Below are 23,889 nucleotides of genomic sequence, written 5' to 3'. Positions count from 1 at the left end.
AACTCTTACCTTCCTAGTTTACCAACCACCAATCCTCCACTTCCCTATTCCCACATCCCTGTTATTTTAGGGACTAATAGAAGCCCCTACTCCCCCGCTTCCCCCAGACCACCGCCCCAACTCACGTCGATTAACTCTTGCCCACCCACCATATGCAACCCCACACCACTTACATGTATGCTTGTCAACTGTCGCTCCGCAGTCCAATATGCCACGGAAATTTCGGAAACTATCCTGAGTGAATCCATTGACATTGCATTCCTCACAGAAACCTGGCTCAATGACCACTCAACAAGCATACTTGTCCTACTCTCCCCCCTGGGTTACTCTATTCTTAGAAAAGATAGACCTAACAGAGTTGGGGGTGGTCTAGCCATTATCTTTAAAAATGAACTTCAGCTATCCCTTGCAATAATTCTGGCTACTCCTCCTGCGAATACCTGGAAGCTGAACTGACAACTCAAAATTCCTACCCAATTCGTCTACACATCTATCGCCCTCCGGGACCCGCCCAGCCCTTCATCGAGGACTTTTCTGAGCTCCTGACACAATCCTCATTATCCAACTCAAAAAATATTTCTTGGGGATCTTATCCTCCATTGGAACGATACTGATGACCCCACTATTTCCCTCCTCACTAATCTACTTGAGATCAATGAACTCGAACAACTATGCCTGTCCCCGACACACACCAAAGGAACCATCCTTGACACCATTCTTTAAAACGAAGATCTGGCCTCCATGACCAATATCGTCCCTATTGACTGGTCTGACCATCACCTTATACTGTTCACCATTGCTACCACTGCAAATCTCCCCACCTCCAAAATTAACAGACCTAAGAAACTGACCAGAAATCTAAAATGTATCCCCCGTGTGTTCTTGAGTCTAAACTCCAAGCTCAACTTTTTCTCATTCCATCCTCACAAAATGCTAATGAGCTCACTGAACACTTTAACAATACTGTCACCGGTATTCTTGACCAATTATCCCGCCTAAACTCAAAAACCAAAGAATCACCCCCTCCAACTCTTGGTTTAATACCGAGCTTAATAACGAAAGATGGTCACTCAGACTGACGGAAAGAACCTGGAGACACCATCCCTCTCCCTCCCATCTTACACTTCTCAGACATGGTAGATCCACGTAGAAAAAACACATCTTCAAGGAAAAGGCATCCTTCTTCCGCACTCCACTTGATCGTGCCAAAAACATACCTAGGGAACTCTTCAAAATCATTCGAAACCAAACTTCCCCCGCACCTCCAAATCTGATCGCCTCCTCAGCCAGATGTGAAGAAATTTGCCACTTCTTCTCGGAAAAAATAGCCAAAATTGATCAATCCTTCCTTTCCACACAGCTCCCCTCCAACTTCCAATGCAAACCCGTCCTCACCTCTAATGCCTACTCCACATCCCCTCGACCAGTTGACCCCATCTTTCTTCCACCCACTATTCTACCACTCCCCAGCGACTCTCCTCACCCACCTAGTTCCTCACCACCCCCCACCCCCAACCACTCCCCACACCTATCCCCTACCACATCTCCGGAAACCAGCTCCCCTAACTCACAATTAAAGAACAATGCCTCCTTGCTCAACTTCCTCCCCGTAACTGAGCTACAAGGCCTTAAAATAATTGGTAATCTTAAACCGTCCTCCCACACAAAAGACCCCTTACCCTCTAACCTTGTCCCTGCCCTTAAGCACATCATCACCCCATACCGGACCACAATCATCAACACCTCTCTCTCCACTGGCCGTGTCCCCACCTCCCTTCAACTTGGACAAATCTCTCCCATAATCAAAAACCCCAATGCTGACCCCAATGACCTAAACAATCTCCGCCCCATCACTAACCTCCCCCTTCTCTCAAAGCTCCTTGAAAAATGTGTCCTACTACAACTAGACAAACACATCGAAAACTTCAACCTACTCGACCCCTTTCAATCAGGCTTCAGGAAAGGCTGCAGCACCAAAACGGCAATGCTCAATGTCGTCGATGACATCCACCACTCACTTGATAATGGCAAGACCTGCCTTCTTATCCTCCTTGATCTCTCCGCAGCGTTCGATACAGTCACCCATTTAGCCCTACTTAATGTGCTTAGGACCCGTTTCGGCCTTAATGGTACTGCCTACAAATGGTTCGTCTGCTACCTACAACTTCGAAATCAGAAAATCAAAATTAAAAACTGTCTTTCTAACCCCACTCCTGTCTCCCTTGGAGTCCCCCAAGGATTTAGTCTCTCTCCCTACCTCTTTATGGAACCCCTCACCCTCATTCTTAAACAAGCAGGCATCAACTACCACCTCTATGCCGATGACACCCAAATCTATTACAAGATTAAAACTCATGCTGACATCTTACACTTGAACAACACCCTCACCAAGATCCATACCTGGTTCCATTCCAATCATCTCAAACTTAACCCTGATAAAACCGAAATCATTCTCTTCTACCCTAAAAATAACCCTCTCCCCGTTCAATCCTGGATCTCTGACCTTAACACGCTCAACTGCTCGCTCACCCTGTCCAACTCCGTCAAATCTCTTGGTATTTCTATCGACAACACCCTAACCTTAATGTCCACATCAAAAACTCTGCTAAAGGAGCCCTCTTCACTCTCCATCACCTCAAGAAAATCAAACCCTTTATACCTACCGATGACTTTAAACTTGTAGTTCAGCCACTTGTTCTTTCACGTATTGATTATGGTAACGCCATCCTCAACGGAATCCACAAGGTCCACCTTGCTCCAATCAAAGCTGTGCTTAACCTTGCAGCCAGGCTCATTACAGACTGCAAACGCTTCAATCATATATCCCCGGCTCTCTAATCTCTTAAATGGCTCCCTATTGAAGGCAGATCTGCCTACAAAACTGCCTGCATTACTCAAAGTCCTACACCAAAACACTCCGCAGTACCTCTCCATTGCGGGCACCAACACCCTCCTCCTAATCCCACCACTGCATAAAAAGAAAGCCACACAATCACGCTCCTTCTCTGGTAATGCCCCAATCATTTGGAATGCCCTCCCAAAAAAACCTGCGCTGTAACTTCTCCTATTTCAGCTCCTAAAAAGACCTCAAAATCCACCTCCTCAATTATGATTGGGGATCCTAACCTGTGACCTGCACTTGATCTCCAATTCACCATGTTATATTAGTCCATTTCCTGAACATCATCTACCTAATTACTTGATATGTATAGCTCTTGCCCCTGTTTATCTATTTGATTTGTATATTTCGCATGTTGTTTTCATTATCCTCTATCTACTTATATGCCATGTTTGGCCCAATTATTATTGGGGGTCCTAACCTGTGACCTGCACCTGATCTCCAATTACCATGTTATATTTTGTCAAGTAATATTTGTCCATTTCCCGAACATCATCTACCTAATAACTTGAAGTGTATAGCTCTTGTACCTGTATATCTATTTAGATTTGTATATTTCACATGTTTCATAATCTTTTTATCTACTTGTATGCCATGTTTGCTTTGTATTATCTTCTCATGTAAAGCGCTCTGATATCTCAGGGTCTAGCCAGCGCTATATAAAACTTTTAGAATATATAAATAAAATAAAGTTGCATTCAGGTGAAGAGCCCTAATCCTCTCGATCCCTGGGGGCCTCACAGTAATAGTCCAGAAGACAGAGGAAAGGAGCGAGATTCATAGATATTGTCAAAGAGAAGGTCCCGAATAGGGAGCACTGTATGCAGACTCATTTTTGTGTTTACAAATGGCAAGAGACTGCTTCTTCAGAGAGATACCACAAAGAAGGGGGCAATATAAGTGTTTTTTAGTTTTTTTAGGGACATTAATTAGTGAAGCAGTTTGTTTGGGATAATATCTGTTTTTGTTTGATGCATTTGCTGTTTTAGGAGTCTCATATTTAGTGCAGTTCATAAGCTATAGAAAAAGTTTTCCTGAAATCATCTCATAAGCCCCGCTCCCTGCACTCAGCCATGTTCCTCCCGCTCCCCAAATCTTTGCCATAAAGTTTTGGAGGGGGGCCCTACCTCAAAACATTTTGCTTAGGGGGGGCTCAGAGTAAAAAAGTTTGAAGACCTCTGACCTATGGTGTCATGTCTGGTGAAGACAAGTATCATTTGCTCGGGAAAGTAGTAATAATTAAGAGTGTTTAAGGAATAGGTGGGTATACACTGATGTATGTGCAGTTATGACCGGAGTGTGTATGTTGTAGTCCTAAAAAGCAATCAAAGTATAGCCAAACCTGTGTTATGTCGGTTCTGGGGGTCCTAAGTGTAGTTCTATCAGTGTGTGTGTTGTCTGTCTACTCACTGTAACTGTGAGCTTGGGGGTTGGGTAGGCTACCTAATCGAAGGGGGAGGAGCTAGCGCCTCCAGGCCATACTTGAATGTCAATGATAGTCCCTACGGCTGTTTTACATCTGAGGGAGAGTGACTGAGGATGTCGACTCCTGCACAGTATATTGTAAGGTGCTCCTGGGACAATGACGGGTATGCAAGAGCTGTCAAGGTGCACATAAAGCACGAGCTACAGGAATCACTGGTCACAGCTACTAACACGCCCTAAGGGGTTTCCAGGATGTCTCATGTAGAGGTCTCCCCCTTGCCCATCTCTTCTGATTAAGCTGCAATCCTACTTGGAGTTCAGGAGAGGGGGGAGGGTTAGGAAGATCTCCCTCGCAACTACGGACAGGTCCAAGATCTGCAGCGCTTTAACTAACTGGAGGGAGGGAGCAGAAGGTAGGGAAGAAACAAAGAGCAACTCCATGTTCAAGCTGTTTCACAGTTAAGGGGGATTTTGATTTGTCCCTCGTCTTTATTTGCATCCACTTTCATGGTTTTCCTCCTTCATTCCATTTATATGTCTTTTTCTCCCTCACCTTAATCATTCCTCTAGATCTGGGCCGTCCAGTTGTTTCTCCAAATTATCTTGTGTACTCTGAGTCAAAGCGACTATGTCCATGTCTGGGCTCTCCAGCTCGTCAAGGAATCTCTCTAGATCTTTGGGTTCTTCATATTCTATTGTGTGTCCGTGAAAGGTGAGCAGCATTGTGGCTAGTTCCAACAAACCATGCTTAATTTCTGTTTACAGAGGCGTGGTTGGAGAGCCAGGAATGTTGGCATTAGCTACATATGAAATATCCACTGAGAAGTGCATCTGCTCGTTCTCGAATTGATATAGGCCATGTTTTTTCACTGCCATGATCATTTGGCGTCCGTGTTGACATAAGAGGTTAGTATTCAAAGAGGGGGAGCCCAGTGGTATAATTGTGAAACCACTGTCATGCCTGCTGTAATTCCAATAGGGGTTCAAAAGTGAAGTTCAACAGTGTCGGGATCAAGTTGCACAAGAACAGATGTATATTGTCCTTCTCCGCCAGCTCCAGAATTCCTGAAATACACACATTGTCACTCCAACCTTGATCCTCCAGGTCCAGGATTCCCTTGTGCATTCTCCAGAGTTCAGGGCCCCATTCTGGTTGTTCATCAAGGATTCTTTCAACCTTCCACAGATGCTATCAGTTTCTAAAAGTTTGTGATTTTTCTTTGAAGTGATAGGACATCTGTGGTGTTATCAACTACTGCAACGTTTACAGTACTTATGGAGAATTTGATGTCTGCCAGCTCGTTAAACAGTCACCAATGCGGTTTCCTGCATTTTCGGGGCATCTGTCATGGCAGAAGGGACACTTTAGCTACTCAAAAACTCACAAATTAGGTAACCAGATGGTTTATCTACATGAATCACAAAATGTAAGTTGTGAGGGTGGAGGGACAGATGCACACATGTTAAGACGAGAACCCTCACTCACCCTAAGGTGCTTTATCATTGGGTTCCCTCTTCCACACTGTGACCGCAAGGTACACAGTGTGGGCTACAACTAACCCGTAGGAGAGGAGCGTGAGGTGTTTTTAAGTCATCCAATGTAGGTTAGAGTGAGGGGCAGAGTGCAAGTGGATAGGTTTAAAAACTGTTAAGTGAGAATAGGGATATGGATGTTCCCTATTGAGCTCTGGTAAACATGTTTCTGCCTGGTTAGACCGTATGTTTCATGGCATTCATCAGGACCAATTGCTTTGTCACTCTGCTTTGAAAAGTGAATAAATCATAGAAAAATAACAAAAATACCATACTGTAACTGATATGGCATTGATCAGGGATACCAGCTGTAGTGAGGTCCACTTTCAATTGGAGACTACTAGTTTACATCCTCCTTCGAAAAGTCCTCCTCAGCCTTTGCAGCAGGAGTCAGGAGACACAGAGTCCTGAGACCTGTTACTAAAGGATTTTTCAAGCTGTTTTTAAACCTATCCACTGGGGACAATAATAAAGGATTGACTTTGTCTATCCAGGAGATAGTTTTAACCCACTTTTTTGACTTTCGCTTGCACTGTGCCCCTCACTTTAACCTACATTGGATGACTTAAAAACACCTAACGCTCCTCTCCTGCGGGAGAGTTGTAGCCCACACTGTGTACCTTACGGTCACAGTGTGAAAGAGGGAACTCAATGATGATGCATGTCACCTTAGGGTGAGTGAGGGTTCTCGTCTTAACACATGTGTGCGTCTGTCCCACCACCCTCACAACTTACATTTTGTGATTCATGTAGATACACCATCCGGTTACCTAATTTTTGAGTTTTTGATTACATGGAGTGGTACCATGGATGGTCACAATTCCTCCTTATAGAACCCCTATAGTGTGATAAAAAAAATAACACATTAGCTACTGCCACTGAAAAAAAGAAGTTGACACGTGTTTGACCTTAGACATGTGAAATCACAAGGGGGTTACGACAGAGGTGGGGGAGGGGGTTCGAAGCAGGTCGTTATATTGACAGCGTGATCTTTCAATATGTTTTATCCTAACAGGGAACAGGCCGTTCAGTGTCGGGTTGAAAGAGGATCTTCGGCCCTTTATTTTGTGATGGCGGCCCTATAAATCAAGTTTAGGATGTTATTGTCTCCCCCCCTGCAGTAGGTGACGGCTGTGCATTATCGTCCACTTATAACATTTTAACGGCCCCATTTGATGATGCAATGCAATGAGATACTTGTGTGTGAGAAAGATTGTAGAGATCATCTGTAGGAGTCAGTTGGTACACCTGAAGTGCATGCTGTAGTTGCTACAGTGGTGAGAGGCAAGCGATTAGCGCAGTAGGGAGTACAGTCATATAGTTTCAGGAGGCCCAATTTGCCATTCACCAGTTCTAAGATGGTTTTATGTGTTGACCTCAAGGACTGCAGTACCAAGGGAGCTTCCTGGCCGAGTTTTTCTCTGGTGTCCTCGCGTGTCAACTAAGTATGGAGGGCAGGTGAGGGAGACAAGGACAGGCTGTCTGGGGTGGGGGGGTGTGGAGACAATGTTGTGAAGCCTATTAGCCCCCAAATGAACATTATCTCTGCTACCGTTGAGTCAGAGAATAGGATGACCACCTGGTAAGAAGGCAATAAAAATTCAATATCCTTGGTGCAACAACAACTGTTGCATGGCAAAACACTTATAAGGTCCCAAAGGCGAGACCTAGTGGCTATGCCAATGCTTGTTGCCGTTTTTGTGGTACTGCAATATATAGGGATGTTATTTGTCACAGTTTACATTTTGGATTCGATCATTGATGACACTATTGTTCATAGGATCACGATGTCTCCAGTGACAACTTCTTGCTGCCTAGGTCGTGCCGAGGAGTTCCTTTTCTGGTGGTTCTGCTGTCCTGATCGAGCCAAAGGTACTGCTGCAGTTGTCTCCTCCCTTGTGTGTGTGTGTGTGTGTGTGTGTGTGTGTGTGTGTGTGTGTGTGTGTGTGTGTGTGTGTGTGTGTGTGTGTGTGTGTGTGTGTGTGTGTGTGTGTGTGTGTGTGTGTGGTTGGTTGCGTGTGTGTGGTTGGTTGTGGTTGTGTGTGTATGTGTTGTGAGTGGTTGAGTGTGTGAGTGGCTGAGTGTGTGAGTGGTTGTGTGTGGGTGTGTGTGGTTGGGTGTGGTTGTGTGTTTGCAAAAGGTAAACCAGCAATTATACCCTTTTTTTACATCTTAGCTCATAAAGACTCTCAAGCTATGTGCTGCTCTACACACATCTTACCCTCCTCCATCGCTCAAGTCGTTCCATTTTCCTTTCCCTAGCCTTAGTGCTCCCTGCGACTGTGAGCGACGTAAGACGCCTATGGCGTTGCCATAGTCACCTTACAGCAGCCACTTACCCAGAAGTGGAAAATGTGACGTCCCGGCAAGGTTGCTAAATCTGGAGGGGGCGGATTCTGCCGGCATGGGAACCCGTGGCAGGTAAGCATATGGAAGTTTGAGGTAGAAGTCTGTAATGGAAAGAGCGTAGGTGGGCAGCAAGTAACAGCTTAGCAGTCTGTAAGTGTGACTACCCCAGCGGCAGGCTGTTATGTAGCCTCGGCGACAAAGTTATCCGCTTTGTTTGAAATCAAATGAAGAAAGCACCTCCCATTCGCTTACATGGTGAATCCACGTCCTTGGCAACTTACGTAAGGAAGAAGCTGTTTTGGCACTTTTATATAGCGCAAACTTGATCTGAAGGTATTGAGGTGCTTTACATGATATTACATTTCTCTCTACACTATCCCAATGCAGGATAAGTGATGATTGACTTGTGTTTTATTTGCCCTGCTTTAACATTTGGACCAGTTATTTTTGAATACAGTTTTTTACAGCAATGTGACATCTTACGGCCTCCCATAGTAAAAATAGCATTTAGGAAATCAGTGCATAGGGTTCCTGCATCTCAGTGCCCCTGGGTTCCTGGAACGTATGTATCAGGGACCCATGCGTCAGGAAGTATCTAGGTCTTAGTCTATATTCGCCAATCATGGTCTCCGAGGAGATGTTTCCTGACGTGTAGCAGCCCCCAACTTGACTGTTTTCATGACTGACCACTGTGGCATTTGTCTGTCCATGAACAATATTCCCCCAGGAAGAAGGCTCGCCAGTTGCAGTGCCGAGGCATCTAATGGCAATTATGTTGTACGTACATATTGCCAAGTTTTCTGATTGCTTATATAGCATTTCCATGGTTTTAATGTACTTATGAGTGACATTATATTGCAAAAAGTCCTGGTTGGTGCAGTGGGGAATAATGCCTTCTGTATTATAGTGCTACGAGGTCTCACTCTGCAACTGAAAGCACTGTAAATATGTATGCCATTGTTTAAAAAATTTATTGCACATAGTAAAAGAGAGGTTGCCGTGGACGGTCATCCTGGAAAGAGGCATTAAGCAAGTGAACTTCCGTTTTAAGGGTTAGCTGCATTTTCAAGATATTTATAAAGCTTCACATTGCCCAATACAAACTGTCTCCTGGGAGGATATACGTGGCTCACTACCTACACTGATGGGAGCAGTCCACTAGGATAATGTGGAACACAGTCTATTGGGGTTGTACCCCTGGTCCAAAAGTTTTAAAGTTCCAGCCAGGCTTGTAGATCTGGCACTTCTCTTAGCGAAGCAACAGATTACTAGGCACTGGAAGACCCCGAGGGCACACCTAATCTTAGGCTTGAGAGAAGTGGTCATACGTTGGGGCACGGCGGAGAGCTATGCCCTCTAGAGGGAAGAATACCGTGGCATGCATAAGAAACCTATAGCCATGAGTTGGGATGCCCTTTTGGAAGTCTTTAAAGCCCAAATAGACCCAGAATAACTTACAATGCACTCGGGGTATAGTACATGATCTACACAACATGCACAGATTACCCTTCCCCATTCCTTACTTTTATCAACACTCAATGTACCAGCACTCCCAATGGATATCCCTAGGCAACAGGAACTGTTCTATTTGGCCTAGTATACTTGCAGAGAACTGAATCAGAGATGTCCCTTTGAGGTTTAGGGTGAGGGGTTCAGAATCAGGAGAGAACCTTTTTCGATGTTTATTCCTTATTTGTTGTGAAAGCCTGATCTCATATGGAACTCAGCATATAAAATACAGTGAACCATTTAATTATGGTAGGAATACCTATTTAGAATACATGTACTGAAATTATTTTTATAATTGACTTCTACTGTTTCCATATGATGTACAATGCTCAATAAAATACAATATACCAAGTGTTTTAAAAAAAAGAATCTGGCATTAGAGCACATTGGTCATGGTATGTAGGCATTTCTACTGCTCTTTGTTCCCCATTAACTGGAAAAGTTGAAATAAGAACTTTACAGAAAGGCAGATTACAAAAAAATTAAATGCATCCGGTCATAGGCTATGCCTTCATACTAGCCAGTCCTACAATTTAGTGAAGTGCTTTTATCTCAGGGCCTTGGGGACTGCACGGGCAGCAGAAGTGATAACTATGTCCTGGACAGGGCTCTCTATTAGCTGGCAGATGGTGTGGGAATATTTGTTGTGCCTACCCTCTCCCCCTTCCAAAACTGCCTTCTCCAAGGATTCAATCAGTAACACCCTCCAATTGTAGTTCAAGAGACCTTGCACCGATGGTAGCATTCAGTCATCAGTCCAATGTTGACTGCTCCCATGCAAAAGAAGAGGTTATACAGATAGGCTGCTGAATATGGTCGCATAGGTTGATGATGAATATTTACTTGTATAGTGCATACCTGTATGGTGCAAACTAGCGCCCAAGGGCTTCTTCCCGTACCAGTATTACTTAAACAAGAACAGATACATAAGCATCTGCAACTAGTTGAATAAGCATGTTTCGGTGCTTTTCTAAAAATCAGGAAACTGCTCTGATAACAAAGATAGTCCTGGCCCCTTGATATACCTCTGTAAAAAATGTTTTTGTATCATTAGAAATGCAATTTAGCTTGGGTACACATTGCTAATCGGGGTCAAATGTTTCTGGACAACGTTTTTTAAAATGGCGGATATGTTACAGTGATGATGTAATATTTCAGGAACCATGAGACCTACATACTTCATTTTGGTGTCAAAACCTGGCTTTTGGGAGTCAAGTAGTCTTATAGAGACAGAAAATAACTCCTCAGCGCAACCCTTCCGCCATTTTCCATAATGGTCCCTCTATAATGATGCGTTTTAGCCGTCATATTGGTAATTAATTTTAATATTATTTTGTTTAAGGTTTTCCGTTGATTTCAATTCATAAACATGAGCAAAGCAAGTGGTAGAAGAGGATCTTTACCTCCTGACAAGAGTGTTGGCCACTACAAAATCTGAGGACTCCTTCAACAAAGAAAAATATGTAATATGCCAAAGTAATCCGAAAGAAAAGCTAACAAACTGCAGCTGGACAGAAGAGCGTTCGAGATGCTGCTGAAATACAGCAAGCAGGTGGTCCCAAAACATTGAAACTGATGGGTGAAGAAGAGCAAATATTTTATCATTGTATTAACAAGTGCTATAAGTCATATACAGAGGGAAAAAGCCTGTAAATAATTGGGCAAAATATAGCAGAAACCAGTAAACCACAACAAAAATGAGAGTCTTCTGAGAAAGGGACAACAACCAAACCCAATGCCCACTGATTTAGGAAATCGGTGGCTACCCCTCGGCCACCTCCAACAATTGGTCAGAAAACAGAGGATCTTCAATGTGATCTCTGTGGTTTAGCCAGAACAAAGGCCAAATGGATTAAGAATATAAAAAAAGCACAAAGTATGTGAGTTTCAATGGAAAAATATATTTTTCTCTGCAGCTAGTTTCTTTGAAGTTTTCAGCTGAGAATGTATTTGTGGCGGATTTGGATGCCCACCCGAACTGCATGCATGCATACACCCGAGAATATGTCTTTGGATGAATTTTCTATAGAGGTATGGCTTTTCCACCTCTAGCCTTTTCAGTCTTTCCAAATACCAAGACCCATATCTCGGGTAGTTTATGCAATCGAATTTGCAAAACACAGTAATGAGTGACTCCACAGTCTCCATGTGTACCTCCCAATCACCTTCCCGATAAGCATGTGGCAAGTTTTTCACTAGAGCGATCATGTGGTAAACATTTGCCCAGTACTTGCAAAGTTCTGATTTTTCTTCACATTCTTTGAAAAACTCTAGGAACTTGGTTTTCAGATTTTGAACTGAGTGTATTGAACATTGCCTGGCCTTGCATTAGGTCTAGTGAATGAAGTGCACCCCGTTCCTTTTTCACTTCTGAGATAAGATAGGCAAAACCTAATCTGTCATTCTTGTTCCAGAAAGCATTCCAACACAATGTTTCTATAGCCTCAGATATAAGCATATATTGTAACAACCAAACATAATGAGTTCCGCTCAATACTGACTGGACAGTTTTGCTTCCAAAGATTTTAACCTCAATAGGTGCATCGTCTAGGCCACATTTTGTAAATTTTTTAGAGCTGTGTATGCTGTTGAATAGTTTGAGACTGGAGATGGTATTACTGGTAGAACACAACCTACTTCAGTGGGCAGGTATTCTGGGAGGTCAGAGCATTAATTCCAGCCCACTGAGGAACTGCTTTTTCTTCATTCTTCAGTCCACATCGAATAAACGAAATGATAAATTCAATTAAATCAGCTTTGCGAACCGCAGCATCAGGTATAAGATCCATGTCCTTAGCCACTTTGAAACTTTCTAATAGTCTGGTACATGTTGATGCCTTGTAGTAATTTTGCATACGTTGGCAAGGAAGTTGGGTTATAAGTTTGTTGCTTGGCTGGTTTATGCCTACAGCTGACACACCTTGTTTTCCAGCAGCTACATTATTGGTACAATTTTAAATAAGCACCATGGCAGTATCATATGTGCTGGATGTTCCAGACAAAATTATCAAGAGCAGCAATTGTAAATCTATTACTGGTAAAGTGACTTGGAAGTGGTGTGCGGTCAGGGTCACAAGATCTTATAGTATGAGCTGCTAACAAGTTTCTGCTCCGTACTATGTCATTATAACTTGTTGATACACCAATCCTATTCATTGAAGTGATTAGCTCTCTACTTTTGCACTTGTCATAGATTGCATGGGCAGTCATCATGTGTAGCAGAGCTTTCTTTTTGCCATGTTGTAATTCATTAAACATGCTTTGGAAAAGACAGTAGATTGCACAGCATAAGCCTGTAGGTTTATGGGTTAGTCTTCCACTTCTTCGCTTATATCTTCAAAGCCACCATCAATGTTGCCAGCTTCTCTTCCGACCTTAAGGACTTTAGTTTGTAACAGTTTGCTTTGCTATTAAACAATGATGACAAAAAATGTTAAGACAACATCAGGCATTCTTGTTGACTCCCATGATTTGCAGAGCTCTGGGACATCACAAAATTCATCATCAAGTCCAAAATCTAAATCTTTCAAGACTCCCCCCCCCCCCCCCCCCCAATCTGTTTAATGAAACTTTTGAATAAAACAGACAACATTGTGAGCAATTTAAATCCCTTAGGAGGCAATGTGAGTGAACATAGCTTCAGACAGTCAATGCAGAATAATCAGCATAAAATTATCAGCGCTCACACATTACTTATGAGTTGGAACAATGAGAGAAAATCATTAAAAAGATAAAGTATAGAGCAGCTGATGTACGTTACCCACACATTGTAAGATGGGAGAGGTAACCAAGGAGCCCCATGGAGACCGGGGAACCCTCAGTCTCCCTTGATATATAAATTCCTCTGGTGTCTGAACAAAAGAGCTCATGAAAACACAAGAGATGTATTTGGGGATTCGCCCTGAAGAGGGGTAGGTTAGTGGGAGGGCAGACACGAGGGTATTCATGTTGACTATAAAAAAAGAGACTAGGATGGGGGGGAATTTGCTGTCTGTTCCAGGAGTTCGGGGCCTGGTAAATGAGCGTCTCGAGAGTAAGGCAATCGAGAATCCTCAAAAGAGTTGGAGAGCGCATAATCGGGGGGGGGGGGGGGCCTAAGGGGCATTTTCTATTTTGGAAAGATGTTGAAATAGGGGCTTCCATGTGTGGGTACATTTGTTATTGGTGTGGGTGAGGTGGGCTGTCAGTAGCTCCAGAACCATGACATGCCAGAGACTTTGGAGCCAAATAGAGATCAGAGGAGGCGAAGTGCTCTTCCATTGAAGCGCGATGGATTGCCTTGCTGCTCCTAGCATCTGCGCTTTGATGGGTCAATCAGAGTGTGTCATAGCCAACAATTGAGTCAGTCTGATACCCAAAACTATTACTACGGGGAGTGTGGTATAGGGAAGCCCACTGTGTCCTTGATGTGGCTTAAAACCTCCTTCCAGAATATTGCTAAGAGTGGACACGTCCACCAGATGTGTATAAAGTCTCCTGTGGTTGACTGGCATCTTTAGCAGAGGGGGGAAGGGAGCCTTTTCTTGAGTCTGGAGTCACGTTGGAGTGTCCTACCAATGCGTCATTACTTTGTATGCTGATTAGCGTTGCGAGATGCTCATGTAGATTCTGGGGATGTATTGCCGTAATTGTTCCCAATCTTTGGAGGTCACCTCTTCCCCGATGTCCTCTGCCCATTGCTTCTGATAAATGTGTAGCTGGGAGGGTTGCGAGTGTTGCAACACATTGTATGTGTGCAAGATTAAGCCCTGAGTGCCCTCATGACCTCAGACCAATGTTTCGAAGGGAGTGAGTGGTCTCGTGGCTCCTTGGATATAGTTGGAGGCAAGGAGCCAGTGGCAAAGGTGATAGTACTGTAGTCTATCGGCTTCCGTCACGTGGAAGGATGTTTTGCATTGTTCAAAAGATTTAAATTTGTCCCCTTCAAAAAGGTCTTGAATTATGAGGCATTCTCCCTTCTGCCAAGATGGAAATGCATGCGCTTGTAGGGCCGGTGGGAACACTACATTCCGTGCGATGGGCGCGTTGGGGGAGGGAAATGTGAGGCCTCTGGGGATCGCAATTTTGTCCCAAACATCCAGGACTGTTTTCGTGGAGATTGCTATGTAAGCGCTACGGGGCCTAGCCACTCTAGGGAGCCAGGCCAGGTCCAACAGGGGACTGCATGCCACCACCTGGTCCATGTGGAACCAGTGTTTCTCCCCTCGTGAACCACCTATTCTGAGAGGTATCGGAGGCCCAATAGTAGTCCAGAAGATTAGGGCAGGCCAGGCTGCCACGATATCAGAGCATCATAAGCAGTTTATTTGAAAATCGGGGGTGATCCTTACACCATTTGAAGGAGGTTATGTCTTGCTGGAGGTTCTAAATGTCTGTTTGGGGAATAGGTGTGGGCAGTGTCTGGAATAGGTACAATATTTTGGTTAGGAGTGTGTTTTGACCGCGTTAAGGCGGCCCATCCATGGATGGGGGGTTTTGCCAGAGGCAAATTTCTTCCTGTATTGCCCGCCGGCACCCCGGTGAATTGGCCTGAGTCCAGGCAGAGAGTGAAGGGGTTAGGTTAAGGCCTAGGTATAAGATTGACTTCCCAGTCCATTCCAATGGGTTGAGAGATTGAAGACTTTGAGGGTTCTCACTGGGAAGAGTGAGATTTAGGGAATGGGACTTAGTCATGTTGATCTTAAAGCCTGAGGCGAGTTTGAAGGACTCTGGCTAATGCCAGGAGAGAGGTATCATGCTTCCTGAGCGAGAGTATGAGATCATCCGCAAAGAGCGACACTTTGTGGTACTGTCCTCCAAAGGGTATGCCAGCTATATCCCTTGACTGTCGTATGGCAATAGCCAGCGGCTCCACTGCAAGAGCAAAGAGGAGAGGGAAAAGCGGATATCCCTGCCTGGTGCCCCTGTACACAGGGAGGGGAGGTGTAAATTGACAGTTGATAGGAATCAGTATTACAGGAGAGACATATGGCACCATTAATCTAGAGATCATTGCCAGACCAAGGGCTATTTTCTGAAGCACTGCGCGCAAAAAGTGCCAGTCCAAGCTGTCAAAGGGTTTGTCTGCGTCAAGGGACACCAAATCGGCTGGAGTATCCCTCCTTTGGGCTTTTTCGATGAAGTGGATGATGCGGCGTATGGTGTCAGCGTCCTGTCAGTGTCTGAAAGACCCCACTTGGTCTGGGTCTATCAGGCCAGGGAGGTATAGCTCAAGGCGATTCACCACTATCTTCATATTTTAGAGATATGAACTTTGCTGCATTGAGCACAGAGTCGACGTGCCAGCAACGAGCCATCCTTGTCCCCTCCTGCAAAGAATTTCTGTTTAAGTGACATGAGTGAATGCTCTGCTCTGTTAGTTCGATGAAGCCGTAATTGTCCCTGGAGCATGGCCAGGCTTTTTTTGTGATGATTTGTGGGAGTCTTATGGTCAACGCCTTCTAGGGCCTTAATATCTTTCGCTAAGTTGGATTCAACCAGGCAAGCTTCACGAGATCGAGCAATGGATAACGCCTCAAGTAGTCACTTTAAAAGCGTCCCACCGTATATGCTTGGGTGGTTCAGGGGGGATATTAGTCTGGAAAAATGCCAAAATCTCTTGGCGAATCTCAGCAACATCCACTGGATCCCACAATAGGTGAGGCGCAAGACACCAGCGCGGGGGGGGTGTCAAATCATCCACTCAGGACCCTGAAAGTCAGTCATGTGGGCGTGATCAGAGACAGATATATCCGAGATAGAGGCTGTTGCCAATGTTCTTACCAGGGAGTGGGTGATGAAGCAATTGTCGATGCGAGAATATTAGTGGTGGACATGTGAAAAGAAGGAAGAGACCCCTGTCTTTCTACAAATGATTGGTGTGTTATACAGAGGCCCAACAGCGAGGATCAGACTTGGTTACGGACGCTATACCAATCTCTAGGGGGACTCCCTTATATTGTACGCCCTGGTCGCGGAACCATTGGCGCGGGCCCTTCGTGAATACCATCACCTGCGAGGCGTGAGCTTCCCATCATATCGCATTGTGGTCTCCACATATGCAGATGACACTTTGCTGTATGTTAGGGAACCGGAGAGCAACCTGGCGCCGGTGCTGCGGGAGGTAGTGCAGTTTGGAGCGTTATCGGGGCTCAAGGTTAACTGGAGCAAGTCCACTGCATTTCCCCTGACGCCGTCCACCACACCGTTCGAAATGGAGTTTCCGCTGCAATGGTCGGATGATGCGGTCAGATACCTTGGGATCCAACTGCATAGGGATTCTGACGTTGTCTTTACAGAGAACTATGGGAGAGCCATAGCCAAGCTGGAGGACGATGTGGAGGCTTGGATCGGACTCCCCGTCGCTTATGGGTCGAGTCTCCATTACTAAGATGGTGGTACTCCCCCGCTTCTTATTCCTGTTTACCAATATCCCAATGGTGCTACCGTGCACATTTTTTGCCAGGCGGACCAGGTCGCTACTGCGGCTGGCGTGGGCCGGGAAGCAGGCCCGCGTGAGCTGGAGGGTCCTCACGCTGCCCTATCATATGGGGGGCCTAGGGGCACCTGACATGGAACTATTCTACAGGATAGCACAGGCAGCACAGGCACATAACTGGGTTCACGGCGACGATACGATCCCATATCTAAAACTCGAGAGACTGTTTGCTGCACCTCTCCCACTGCCAGCGATTATAAGCGAGCCTGCAGGCCGCAGGACAGGCGTCTCAGATTCCTTGAACACTACTAGGCATGCGTGGAATTGGATACTGCAGCAGACTGCGGGGGCGCTCTTGTACTCCCCGGACATGTTGCTGGAGTGGGCGGTCTGGCTGGCACCATGTGGGGAACGCGCGGTGGTACAGTCCCTACGTGGACTGGGTATAACCCGGGCGGGCGACTTGTTTAAGGATGGTATCGCCAAAACGTGGGATGACGTGGCGACGACAACGGAGACCAGTACACAGCTGCAGAGGTTTCAATTTCATAGGGTTAGGGGCGCATTGCGACAACATCTAGGAGATTATATGGTTGAGCCTCCTGAGGTCCCGGAATTGTCGTATTTAATTAAACACAAGAGCCCGCGTAAGATGACATCCAAATTATATTCCATTGCCATGTCCCAGAGATCCCAGAAATATACCAAGGCCCGTTTGGCCTGGCAAAGAGATCTAGACAAAGTGATAGACGACGCCATGTGGGCATATTGTTGTGCGGGCACGCGTCGCATATCGCTGCATGGCAAGCACAGACTGATACATTTTAAATTTATTAACAGAATCTATTACACGCCGGACAGGCTGCATAGATATGGCTTGCGCGAGTGATCGGAGTGCGAAAGGTGTGCTCATCCCGTGGCTGATTTCATTCACTTGGCATGGCTCTGTCCTGGTGTGGCTAAATTCTGGGAAGCTGTATTTCGTCAGATTGGAGAGATAGCTGACTTAGAACTAGTAGTGGATCCCGCGGTCGCCTTGCTAGGGCACACGAGGGGGCTCCAAAGGGAGGCACGTCAGCTGGTAGATATGGGCATGTTAATAGCCAAGCGTAGAGTGGCTCTGTGTTGGAAGCGGGGTCCGCTTCCCACGATAGTACAATGTAAGAGAGACGTGCTATACTGCTGTACGCAGTTGGAGACATTTAGTGAGCTGCTGCCTCCGAGGAGCAGGCCAAAGAACTTTTGGGGACTGTACACGGACTATCTCAAGAGCAGGGGAGCGGGTACCAGTCTTGCCGCAGGGGAGGAGGATATGCCTGTACCAGAACAGGAGGCGGGCTAAGGGTGTTATATGACAGATGGCGGAGTTTTGACTATTGGTGAGCAGAGGGGAATATGTACACAGCGCTGCGGACGGCGAGCGGGAGGGTAAGCTAGATTGCACATCACGGTTGGGTTTTGTGCGCACCAGTTCAGTGAAACAGATCTATGAGAGGAAAAGACCTGAGCAGGCCTTGAGTGTGTGGGGGACCCATTGGGAGCAGCTGACAGGTTATTTCAACGGGTATGGGAGGGGGGCGGGAGGGTGTTGATAATGGGTTTGGCGAATCACTAAGAAGAAAACTTTTAGCTCCCATATTGGGAAGGGATTGTGTGAATAGACATGGTGGGTGGCACTCGCGTAAAGAGTTGTTGTTATTGAACATATACGACAGCGATACTCTGCCTCCGGGATGTGGGAAACGCTGGGTATGCACGGACTGTCAGATACACAGTAGCCGGCCCTCAGGGTTGTAGGCGAGTGGATGTAAACGCACCATGCTTTTCTATTTTTATTTTCACTTTTTTTCAATAAAAAAATATAATTAAAAAAAAAAAAGGAATAGACGCGGGAGTTTGGTGATAGGTACCTCCAAGCATCCACGAGACCTAGGTCTGTGATTTCCCTCTTGAGGGCTGCTGACATTGACCCTGTGCCTTGGTAGGTAGCGGTGCTACGATCCAATTCTGGATCCCCCACCATATTGAAGTCACCCCGAATATCACTGCCCCCTCTGTAGAGCGGAGATAGTCTCTCCAAATAGATTTCAGGAAGGCCTCCAGCGCCTCATTAGGACCCATATGTGCCTGGAGTCTTCTAGAACGACCGTCCGTGTCACGTTGCCCAACCTAACTTTAGTTAATATTGCAGCTCCTGCAGTTTTAGAGGCGGAAGATGCCCAATATTGGTGAGGGTATTTGGGGCAAGACATGAACTGCGTGTCCATGGACAGCAGGTGTGTTTCTTGGAGAAAAATTATATCGGGGTCTTGTACAATTATCGCCAGATCTGTCGTCTTTTGTTAGAGGAGTTAAGCCCTTTGACATTGAGGGATAGGAGCTGAATAGTTGGGGTAGCAGCCATAGTGGGCGAAGAATTAAACAAAAGCTGTGTTGGGGCTACAGGCAGAGAGGCCTTGCCCCCCTGGAAAGGAAGAGTGAAGTGCGGGCATCAGGCATTCCCAGTGTATAGGGTGTTCAATGTAGGAAACAAAGTCCCCCTGGTCAAGCATGCCAGTCCTGTGGGGTAGGGTTGGTAGGGAGAGGGAACCAAAACAACATTTGTAACAAATGGCCAAAAGGACAGTGGAATGTAATGGCAGGTTGGAATAGCCCGATAGTCAAAACAAGAGCCATTCTGAAGGAGTCACTCTTCCGAAGGGCATTACAAGTGGGGAGAGTAAGGATTAGTTACTTACCTGTAATCCTAGTTCTCATCCAGGGGTATACTCATCAAAGTCATAATCTATGAATAATCCCCGCCCATGTGCGGGATCCCGGAGCATATAGAAAATACATATATATAAATATATATATATATACATATGTGAAAACATATAAATGCAGCCTAATAATGTTCAAAACATGGCAATGCTGTAAATTACATATTTTTGCATAGTAGTGCCCCCGTAACCCGTCAGGAAAAAAGGAAGCATCAGGCAAATTATAACACAGCACTGCTTTATTGCCATAAAGCAACATGTAATTGTAGGCATTCGCCAGTAGGCTGCAGTAGAGTATCAAGAATCCAAGAAAACTGACACCTTGCCTTTAAGGCATTAGAGTAGGGGGACCGTGCCTTTAAGGCCTGCCCGTGACCCCCTGCTCCCATGATGCACTACAGGTGACAGTTGGGCCAGTTCTTTTTGGCGGTGCCTCCGCACCTGAGTAGATCTGCCTTCCATACATCACTTATTTAAAGAGAAAACATTGCTCGTCCGGGGAGGTGGGTGGGTCGCTTATGACTTTGATGAGTATACCCCTGGATGAGAACTAGGATTACAGGTAAGTAACTAATCCTTCTCATCCAGGGGATACTCATCAATAGTCATAATCTATGAATAGAGTAGCAAGCCCATACCCAAAGTCTCGCGGACGAGCAACAAAGCAGTTAAAACATACATTAAAAGACACATCTTGTATTACAGTTATGCAAATAGGTTCCTCAAAGAGGCCTGCCCCACCTGGGCGTCGGCCTGTGCGTCTGAATCTAGGCAATAATGGCGCGTGAAAGTATGGACTGAGCGCCATGTAGCCGCTTTACAGATCTCAGACATGGGAACGTTGCGAAGGAGTGCTACCGTAGAAGCCTTCCCCCGAGTAGAGTGTGCTCTAGGTTTACCCTGCAGAACTTTGTGGGACAGTTGGTAAGCCAAAGCTATACAAGAGACAATCCATCTAGAGATAGATCTCTTGGCCGCAGCCAGCCCGGTATTAGTGGGTCCATAGTTAACAAAGAGCCTGTCTGACTTTCTAAGAGTAAGGGTCTTAGCTAGATAGAATTTCAAAACCCTCCGGAGGTCAAGAGAGTGTAGAGCTCTCTCCGGGGGTGTGGTCGGCTGAGGAAAGAAGGTGGGCAACGTGATCACCTGATTAATATGGAAGTCCGAAACCACCTTGGGCAGGAAGCTCGGATGAGTACGGAGCACCACCCTATTAGCATGAAACACCGTGTAAGGTTCCTTGCAGCAGAGGGCCTGAATTTCACTAACCCTACGGGCCGAAGTGATGGCTACTAAGAAGGCAGCCTTCCAGGTCAGATGTTGCAAGGAGGCCTTATGAATCGGCTCAAAAGGACCCCCCATCAGTTTAGAGAGAACGATGTTCAGTTCCCAGGAAGGGGAAGGAGACCTCACAGGTGGGTAAACTTTCTTAAGCCCTTCTAAGAAATCCTTTACCACTGGCATCTGAAAGAATGAGGTCTGGGTAGGAGACTTCCTATAGGCTGTAATAGCAGCTAAGTGTACTCTGATGGAAGAGTACTTTAACCCAGACTTCGCCAAGTACAGTAAGTAGGGGAGAATAACCTGTTCTTGACCCCGGATCGGATCAAGGGTGTTATCTCTACACCAGAAGCAGAATCTTTTCCATTTAAAGCCATACGACTTCCTCGTGGAGGGCCTCTTTGCCTCCCGAAGAATGCTCATACAGTCCGGTGGAAGATCTAGATGTCCGTACTGGATGAATTCAGGAGCCATGCCGTCAAGCGGAGGGAGGGGAGATTGGGGTGGAACACTCTCCCCTTGTCCTTGGTCAGCAAGTTCGGCAGGCATGGCAACCTCCTCTGTGGTACCTCCGACAGCTGGAGTAGATCCGGGTACCACCACTGCCGGGGCCACTCCGGTGCTATTAGGATCATCCGAGTTCTGGCCCTGTAGAACTTCTGAATCACAGCCGGGATGAGAGGGAGAGGAGGAAAAGCGTAAAGCAATGTCCTCGACCAGCTGATCAAAAGCGCGTTCCCCTGCGACCCCCGTTGAGGGAACCTGGAGGCGAAGACGGGGCATTTTTTGTTGTCCGCGTCTGCGAACAGATCGATGTCTGGTATGCCCCACAAGCGGAAGATGTCTTGAGCGACGCCTTCGTTGAGCACCCAGTCGTGCGCTTCGACGAAGTCTCTGCTGAGGCCGTCCGCCTGCACGTTCAGGGTCCCTGGCAGGTGAACAGCGACGATCGTCAGGTTTCTCGCCAGAAGCCATTTCCAGATTGACTGGGCCTCCAGAGACAGGACCCGTGATCTGGTCCCTCCTTGCTTGTTCAGATAGAACATAGTTGTGGTGTTGTCCGTCTGAACCTGAACATAGTCGGTCTGCAGGGATGGGTACAGGGACTTGAGAGCGAGATGGACTGCTCGTAGCTCCAAGAAGTTGATGTGATAGCTCTGCTCGGTAGCGGACCAGAGACCTTGTACTTGTAGCCGGCCCATATGAGCCCCCCAGCCCTGCATGGAGGCGTCTGTGACCACCGTCTGTGTCGGAGGCGCCTGATGGAATGGGACGCCGTGAAGCAGATGGGAGCGCTTCATCCACCACCGGATGGAATCTTTGGCGGCTTGATGAAGGGTAATGTGATCTTCCCAGCGGCCGGTCCTCTGCGACCACTGATCCTCTAGGTCTTGTTGCAGAGGACGCATGTGCAGACGTGCGTTGGGCACGATGTAGATGCACGAGGCCATGGATCCCAGGAGAGATGACACTTGTCTGGCTGTGGGATATTCCGTGCTGAGAAGCGTGCAGCTTTTTTGCAGCATGGAGGATAACCTCTCCTCCGAAGGACACACGCTTGCGCTTGAGGAGTCTAGAGAGGCGCCCAGGTAGTGGATCCGCTGAGTTGGATTGAGGATCGACTTCCGGTAGTTGACCTGAAGGCCCAACGAGTGTAGAAGATTTAGGCAGAACGAGAGATGACTCTGGAGTTGAACCGGGGTGGAACTTTTTAAGAGCCAGTCGTCTAGATATGGGTAGACGAATATCTTCCGTTTGCGGAGAAATGCAGCCACCACCGCCATGCACTTTGAGAATGTTCGTGGCGCGGACTTGAGGCCGAATGGCAGGACCTTGTATTGATAATGTTGGTGAAAGATGCGAAATCTGAGAAACTTCCGATGTTTCGCTGAGACAGGAATGTGGAAGTATGCATCCTGTAAATCGATGGCACACATCCAGTCCCCTTGGTGTAGATGTGGGAAGATCTGGTGCAGTGCTAGCATCCTGAATTTTTCCCTTCTGAGAAATCTGTTGAGTAGGCGGAGATCGAGGATGGGTCTGTAGTCTCCGATCGCTCCTCTTTTCTGAACAAGAAAATACCGGGAGTACACTCCCTGATTTCTCTGCCTGTTTGGAACTTCCTCTATGGCGTTTTTGGAGAGGAGAGTGGCAACTTCGTCCTTCAAAAGCTTGTTTTGGCTGGGAGGGAGTGGGTGTTTCCGTGGGGGTACCTGCGGAGGGGGAGATTTGAACCTCAGCAAGTAGCCACGCTCTACAATACTCAGCACCCATTTGTCGTTTGTAATTGTATTCCACTCTGCCAGGTGAGCGGTGACACTTCCTCCCACCGGAGTGGCGAACGAGTGCGGAGGAAGTAAGTTTTCACTGCTTGGGAGGTTGCTTGTTAGAGGACTGCTGCTGTTTAGCATTTCCTCTTCCTCTGCCCCGGCCCCTTTGTTGAAACTGGGACCTCTGTTGGTTTTGAGAGGACCATTGGGGCGTTTGAACGCGCTGGTGAAAGGCACGTTTGTCGCCCTGGCGAAAGCGCTTGCGGAACTCTTTGCGTTTTTCCAGTCCCACAGCCTTTACAGTGTCCAATTCCGTTTTCATCTTGCTCATTTGGTCGTCCGCATGAGCTCCAAATAGCGATGATCCATTAAACGGCAGGTTAAGAATCCTTTTCTGCGCATCTGGTTTGAGGGCTGTTAATCTGAGCCAGGCCGAACGGCGGG

This window comes from Triturus cristatus, chromosome 7 (assembly GCF_964204655.1).
Source record: "Triturus cristatus chromosome 7, aTriCri1.1, whole genome shotgun sequence".
NCBI lineage: Eukaryota > Metazoa > Chordata > Amphibia > Caudata > Salamandridae > Triturus > Triturus cristatus.
This window is presented reverse-complemented; position numbering follows the sequence as displayed.